Here is a 7,376-nt window from a genome sequence, read left to right as displayed (position 1 = left end):
ATTGTTACTCTTCCCTCCTTCGCCCCTGAAGGGAGGGGCTGGCACACTCACAAAGCCAGGGAGAGTTATCCCCTGGACCCCTCTGGGCGTGCTCTCCCCCGGCTTCACACAGAAGACTTTCCTCTGACACGAAATGATTTACTGCTCACTTCACCCCCGCCCCGCCACATTGAGCTGATTAAAAGAAAGGCTCTCTCACAACAGCTAAACAAGCAGATGAATGTTTTCATCAAAGCTAAATGCCCTTTAATAATCTGATGCCCATGTTCTCCCCTGACACCTGGCCGCTGTCAGTCTCCGTGAGGATGAGAAAGACCAAGCAGTCTCCACCTCCCACACCCACAGCAGCCGCCCAGGCCGGCACATTCCCTCAGATGGACGCTGTCTGTTCCCTTGAAAGGTCTCCCTCCCTCTCCCCCTTCTTCCCTTCCTTTCTCCCTCATCTCTCCCTCATATCTATCTGTCTAGCCAGTGACACTCACACCTCCATCCCATCCATCTTTACCTGGAATCTGTGATGGAAATTTCAAGGAAGGCAGCCCTCTGGGTGTGACCAATCTCATCTATCTATCTATCTATCTATCTATCTATCTATCTATCTAAATCTCTTTTCTTTCTCATTCTCTTTCAGTCTCTGTCTATCTATCTATCTATCTGTATGCCTTTCCATCTCTCTCTCCATCTCCATCTCCACCTCACCTCTCTCTCCAGCTATCTCTCTTCTCTCACATTCTGTCTTTTCCCCTTTAATCTCCCTTCCTCTCATCAGGTTCTCTAGGAAAAGCAACCAGCAGCGAAGGCAGCAAAGCAGAATGAAGAGCAACAGATGGACCCTTGTCCAGGCAGCCTCCCCAACGCAGAAGGTCAAGGTGAGGTGCAAGAGAAGTGAGAGCGTGGATGAAGCCAGGAGCCGGGCAGCCTGCGGTAACGATCTGCCCAGATGTTCAGGCAGTTGTGGAAAATCTCCTGGTGCCGCTCTGCCTGCCCCTCTTCAGAGGGAGCAGAAGCCTCTTGCATCTTAGGAGAGCGGGCGGCTCTCACCACGGAAACCCGAGAAGATTCAGCACACAGTCCCAGGCCCAGCTCTCCAGTCCCCTGAGGATGCTGCTGCCCGGACAACATCCCAGAGAAAAGTGAAAGAACAGTTCTGCTGACAATTAAATTCTACCGTGTTTGCTACGTCCCAGGCTTTCCCTTCCCAGGCAGGTCTGAGCTCCCTGATGTCACCTCCCTTTGCCGTCACCCCTGAGCGCCTGGGGAGGGAGAGACAAGCAGGTGAACTTGAATGGGGACTACTGAGAGCATGAAGCATGGCCACTGAGAGGACCTATCCTGTGAAGGAGACACTGCGCGTGTGCGCGGACTTGCTATAAAGTCACTGCTCGGTGTGTTTTATCAACTGGCAAGTATTTGTTGAACCCTTACAACCTGCAAGAAGTGTGCTAAGAATGTATTCTCTGCCCTCAAATGCCTGAAGCCACGGCAATGTGTAGGAAGGCATTGCATACACTGAAAGCAGCGTACAGAGGCAAGGCCATGCTATTATTCCGGTTATTATTACGGTTTTCTAGTTCAAGCGACAAAATGGTTTCTCACACCCCGTCTGCTCCCACCCCCACATTCCCCAAGCTCCACAACAGCATACAACCACTCTAGAATTTTTTTAAAGGGGATAGGGGTGCAAAAACAGAAAATGCTGAGGCTCTCCCCTCGGTTTCTGACTTGTTGCAGTTTGGAACTCTGGAGGTGGGGGCGGGGAGCTCACATTGGAGCCAAAATAAAGACACAATCCAGGTGGAAGGCTTGAGGTCATCTTGGATCAACTTTCCTACAGCAGGCTTGTCTGCTTTTCTTCCCTTAAGAGCCTTTTGTTCTCCACCCTGGGACAACTCTGTCACCAACACTACTTCTGAAGCCACTGTTTATGAAGCACCGACCACCAAGCAAACAGCTAAACCATTTGGCTTCGACAACATTCTGGTTATCATTGCTGCATCACAATAGACAATAGACCCAAAACATAGTGGTATGAAATCAGCCCTGTCGGTATGTTCATTGACTCTCTGGGTCAGGCATTTGGACAGGACACAGCAGGGATGGCTTGTATCTGCTCGGTGACGTCTGGGCCTCAGCTGTGAAAACTGGACCAGCTGGGCCCTGGAATCATCTGGAGGCTTCCGCCCTCACAGGTCTGGCACCTCAGCTGGCATGACTAGAAGGCTGGTTCAGTTGGAACTGTCACTCAGTGTTCCTCCAGGTTGCCTCTGTGTGTGGCTTGGGCTCCCTCACAGCATGGTAGCCTCAGGGTAGTTCGACTTCTTACAGGATCGCTCATGGCTCCAAGAGCAAGTGTTCCAGCAAATAGGAAAGAAGGTACATGGGTTTTTCTGACCCAGGCACAGAGGTCATAGAGTGTCCCTTCTACAGTCTTTCATGGGTTGTACTGGTCAAAGCAAACCTGCCCAGATTCAAAGAGCGAGGATATAGACCCCAATTCTCATGGCGAGGGGTGTCTGCAGCTATCTTCTACTGCACTCTCTTGTTTAATTTCCTCCATAATAATCCTTTGCGGAAGTGTGAATACTACCCCCATCTTACAGATGAGGACAATGAGCTTCAGGGAGCCTGAACAAGTCAAGCAGCCCTACTCCAGGGCCTGAGCTCCAAATCACTGCCCACAGGACGCACTGCCAGTCATTTCTGATGCCCTCCCTTCTTCTGAATGCTTTCCAAGTCCCCCGGCCCAAACCCCACGACCCTTCTTTCCTCACCTCTTTCTGTGGCTTTATGTGCTCCAAATTCCTTTCTGTGTTGGAAGTAGCCAGTGACACTCACACCTCCATCCCATCCATCTTTACCTGGAACCTGAGATGAGAATTTCAAGGAAGGCAGCCCGCCAGGTGTGGCCAATGTCTAATGTCAGCTACCTATGGGTTCTTCTCTAAAAGGCCAGAGTAGGCATGGCCTTTGTCCTGGGGAGTCCCCACTACCTCAGCACAGCTGCTATGGTGGGCTGGGCCCTGGTGCACCCAGCTTTCACTCTGCCATTGGCCCGTGACTGGTTCTAATTGGGAAACAAAACCCACCAGTATTTGAGTATCTCCTTTCCTTATTATCATCAGGTGCCCTGAAATAAAAATGAAGATTTTAGGAATACAAATGGGGAAAGGGTAAAAATATTGGGGGCATAAAATGAAATGACAAAGCGTTACTACGGGTTAATATAAAGAGCTCATGGAAATCAGTAAGAGAAAAACTAAGATCTCTGTAGATAGTCTGATGATGCAAATAGGTGATACATTTAAGAAAGAAAAATACAAATGGGTTGCAAACATTTAAAAGCAATTAAAATACCTAAAAATAATTATAATATGCTGTTCTCCCTTTATATGTTTGCAAAGATTCTTAAAATGAGAATTCCCAAATTACTTTCCAGAGGATTGTACAAAGTTGTAGTCATGTTTCAAGAGGAGAGGGGCTCTGCCCAAGCTGCAGTGAGCAGGAAAGACCACCAGGAGACGGAGGACATTCGGCCATTAGTTCAGAGATGGCATTAAGGTATCCCATGCACATTCTGCTAGTTTCAACCTAGCACCTGCCACCTATGACCCACCCTGCAAGAAAACACAGCTAGGGCCTCCCCTCCACTGCCACCACACTTTGGCTATTGATAATAATCAAATTCAGCATTTTTAAATTAAGGCTGAGATCATCTGTTAAGGCCCGCAGAGAGAAGGAAGGCCTAGACCAGGGACTTACATAAGAAGAAGATTCAGGAATGCTGCCTCCTCTACATGAGGGAGAAAGGTGATGACTTCCCTGACTTAATTTCCCCACAGTAACTACTGTTTGCGTCAATGGACCCTGATCAATGAGAACCCATATTTTCCCAAGGCCTGCATGGTCCCCTGGCCACATGTCCGTGGGTGGTCCTCTCTCGGCAGTTGGAGTAATCCAGAATGATCCTGGGCAAGCTGGAAGGGAGCAAGTCTGTACTGAAGCCAAGAAGTAATTTCCCCCTCCAGCTTCCCAAGAGAAGGGAACCCTGAGGGCCACCGTGAGGCTGGAAATTAAGGGAGGCTGCCTCCCAGTTACCTAGGCTGTTGGTTTTGTGCATGTGCATGGGGTCAGAGGAGGGAGGGCATTGAAAAGGTTTTGTTATTGTTATTTGGAGTATTTTTCTCAAAAAAAGAAAAAAAAAAAAAGGCCAGATACAACCGGCTTTGAATATAGACAGAGAAAAATGAGGAGACGTGGGTAACAGTGCTTAAATATGGGAGGAGACCCAGGGCCTACCGGCTGGCTGGTCCTCACACCTAAAAACACTTGTGCGCAGGGCCTGGATCTCTGCGGAGGGTTCACCACTGGCGGAGAAAGCCAGCAAGTTGGCCACAGGAACTTTGCAGAGGTTGGAAAACTAACCTCGGGTGGCACCTCTGGGCTGAGCCCTGCCCTCAGCCCCAGCTGGAGTCAGCTCGACTCCAGCTTGCAACAGGCTGGGGAGGTGAGGCTGCCGGAGGCGCAGCGGCCAGATTCCGGGGTCCCACTGAAAGTTAGGGCCCAGGAGCTCGCTCCTCCCCCCAACACCAGTCGCCTGGAGATTGGTGAAACCTCACTTTACCGCAGTGCCAGTGCCAAGGGCAACCTGGCACCCGGCAGGCGCTCACCCAAGCCCCTGTGGCCCTCTCCAAATGATAACCCTGATTTTCCTCTGGACGTGCGCAAGCGCGGTTACCGACATGGCCGCCAAAGCACGGCTCTCAACTAACCTATTGTCCAGATCGACTATTTTCATGGTTATAAAACGAAAAAAGGAAAAGAAAGGAAAAGTAAAAGCGCACACCTCACCCACCCCGGTGTTCACCGAAGGCTTCACCAGACGGGCCCATTTCAGCCTGTTTGTTGGTTTCTTCAGGGCGGGTTGGGAGTTCTAGGCCCCCGCACCTTCATCCTGGCCCCCGCCTCTCCCCTCCAGCCACCGGGACCCCTCATGGGGCGGTGGGGCCTAGCGGAGGGCGCCGTGCATGACCCTAAGCGGAAGGGCCCCAGTCTGGGTCCTAATGCGGGTGGCGTCTCCCTTGACAGGCGGCGTTTGGGGACAACAGCGGGAACGGGAGATAAGGTGACATACCAGAGCAGATTTGGTGCACACGCTGATACTCCTCGCCGGACAGGAAACGCGGAGCTATTTAAAAGACCCTATCGATTACTTTATCTTTCCCGGAGGAAAGCTTCTTGCCGAGAGACAAAAGATGTTCTCTACCTAGCGATACAAGGCCACAGCCTCCACACACAGCGGAGCTCTGCACCGGCGATGCCCCATTAGGGCGCAAGGAGAGCAGACACACCGCAGAGCGCACACATGCGTGAGCCGAGATACGCTCTGGGGGCTGCGCAAGGGCGGGGGGGGGGGGGGGGGCGGGCAACAAGGCCATTTCACAGGATAATCTTCAGTACCCTCTGAAAAAATATCTGGCTGTGTGCACTTAAAACACTCGCAAAGGAAGTGACTGTGCACTTATCTTTAAAGCGCACCAGTAAGTACATTTAAAGCGGGTTAGTGGTGGCCGTGAACGGATTTCACTGATACACGTCTACAGTGTAAACGCTCCCTGGTGCTCCTTGTAAGGGCTCGAATGTCCACAACTGTCATGTGTACACTTAAAGTGTGGGGATGTGTCAACAAAACCCCTGCGAGCGCGCTCACTTCGTGTTTCAATGCCCGCATCTCGCCAATCTGTGGGGAGCGCCGGACACCCTCGAGGACATCCCGCTCGCTGATACTGCATTTGCCCTGGAATCGTGCGGCTCTTTGGCCTTCGGGTTTCTGAGCCCTGGCCCGGGGAGGCGCTCAGTAAACAGATTGAACCCAATTGCACAGAATCGAATGGTGTTTCCTGTGTAGCAATTTTTCATCTAGGCATTGGCAAAGTACTCCACCCGGCCGTGGAAACTGCGCTTCGGGGTTTGTTTGGTTTTGGTTTTGGTTCTGGTTCCCCACACACACACACTCCACACACCCGCAGAGCAGGTTGGAAGAGAAGAAGAGGAAGGAAGATGCGGGGGAAGGAAGGGTAGTGAGCCTAGGAAGGGTCAGTTGCCCGATGATCAGCCATTTCCAGCCTAAATTCAACACTGACCAGGCCGCAGCAACCCAGGGTGGAAGCTCCAGGGCCGCCGCCGGGGTGTCAGCCCGAGCTGGGGAAACCGCACGGATCTGAGCTCCGGGGGAGCCCAGCCGCAGCTCTAGGCCCCGCCAGCCCCCTGCGCTTTGGGCAAAGCAGTAGGCAGTTCTCCCAGCTAGGCTTCTCCTAAACCTGCGCGCCCACACCGGAGGTTTTTCCAAAGCCCTGGCTCCAGGAGCTGAACACCTACCCGGCAGGTGTGGACCGGCCCTAGAAAATCCAGTGTTTTCTTCCCAATATTCCTAATCGCTGTCCACCTGACTCAGCTTTGACCTTCCCCGATGGGATCCTGAGGGACTGATTCCAGCGTCTGGATTTCCTCTGCGTCTCTGCGCTGTTTCCCTGTTTCCGCTGATGCAGTTTGCAGCCCCAGGAGGAGGCACGTTTGAGCTGTTGGGAGGGTGGGAGGCAGCGGGAGCCGAGAGGAGAAAGCACGAAATTAACACGAAACGACAACGGAAGTTTGAAAGCGGCTCCCTCCGATCTGACAAACTCTAACACGAGTTTTAAAGTGGGTCACATAGATTGATGCAGGATAAATTTGGTTTTAGAAACATACCCCCCAAAACATGAGAAACTGGCTTACACAAAGATACAAACATCAAAACTTGGGCCAAAATGCAAATGTAGTTGCTCAGAAAACAAATCCAATACATAAGGAATCTTAAATTTGCAGGAAATATCTCTAGAAGGATGTATTTTTTTAAAAGCTGGTGACCACCTGGGTGAGGGTGGGAATTGACCCAGAAGAGGGAAGGAAACCTTTTGGGGTGATGCATCTGTTTTTTGTATCTTGATTGTGGTGGTCCTTACAGGGGCTGGTCATGTGTCAAGACTCACTGAACTGCACACTTCAACTGTGTTCATTCTGTTCTAGGTATTATATTATGCCTCAATAAAGTTGATTTAAAAAAATAAATAAACCCAGTAACAATTTTACTTTTAGGGAAGGGAGCTAAGTGTCTGGGGAGAGGCGTGGCATACTTTGCACTGTGTCTCTTTTTTACGTGTTTGTTTTGTTTTGTTTTCTGTCGTTGTTTTGGTTTTATAGTGTATTACTTATTCAAAATACATAAGTAGGATATTCGGTGATGTGAATATAATACAATGGTAAGAAAACCCACAAAAGCAGGAAAAGAAGAGGCTTGGACATCCCACTGTAAGGAGAAGAAAACGTATGCGCTCTCCAAG

The 7,376-nt window shown here is 50.7% G+C and overlaps 1 long non-coding RNA gene across 1 annotated transcript; it reads right to left on the bottom strand.

Annotated features, from left to right (window-relative positions):
- Positions 1 to 538: 538 nt before the first annotated feature.
- Positions 539 to 5,111, bottom strand: LOC141567311 (uncharacterized). The gene is made up of 3 exons (XR_012489885.1): positions 4,844 to 5,111; positions 2,772 to 2,865; positions 539 to 2,458 (listed from the first exon to the last, which is right to left on the bottom strand). It is a non-coding gene; the product is annotated as an uncharacterized LOC141567311 (long non-coding RNA).
- Between the last annotated feature and the right edge of the window lie 2,265 nt (positions 5,112 to 7,376).

The sequence above is a fragment of the Rhinolophus sinicus genome, linkage group LG10, assembly GCF_036562045.2.
Source record: "Rhinolophus sinicus isolate RSC01 linkage group LG10, ASM3656204v1, whole genome shotgun sequence".
NCBI classification, from domain to species: Eukaryota; Metazoa; Chordata; class Mammalia; order Chiroptera; family Rhinolophidae; genus Rhinolophus; species Rhinolophus sinicus.
Note: the sequence above shows the minus strand (reverse complement) of the source record. Positions and strands in the feature narration are given on the sequence as shown.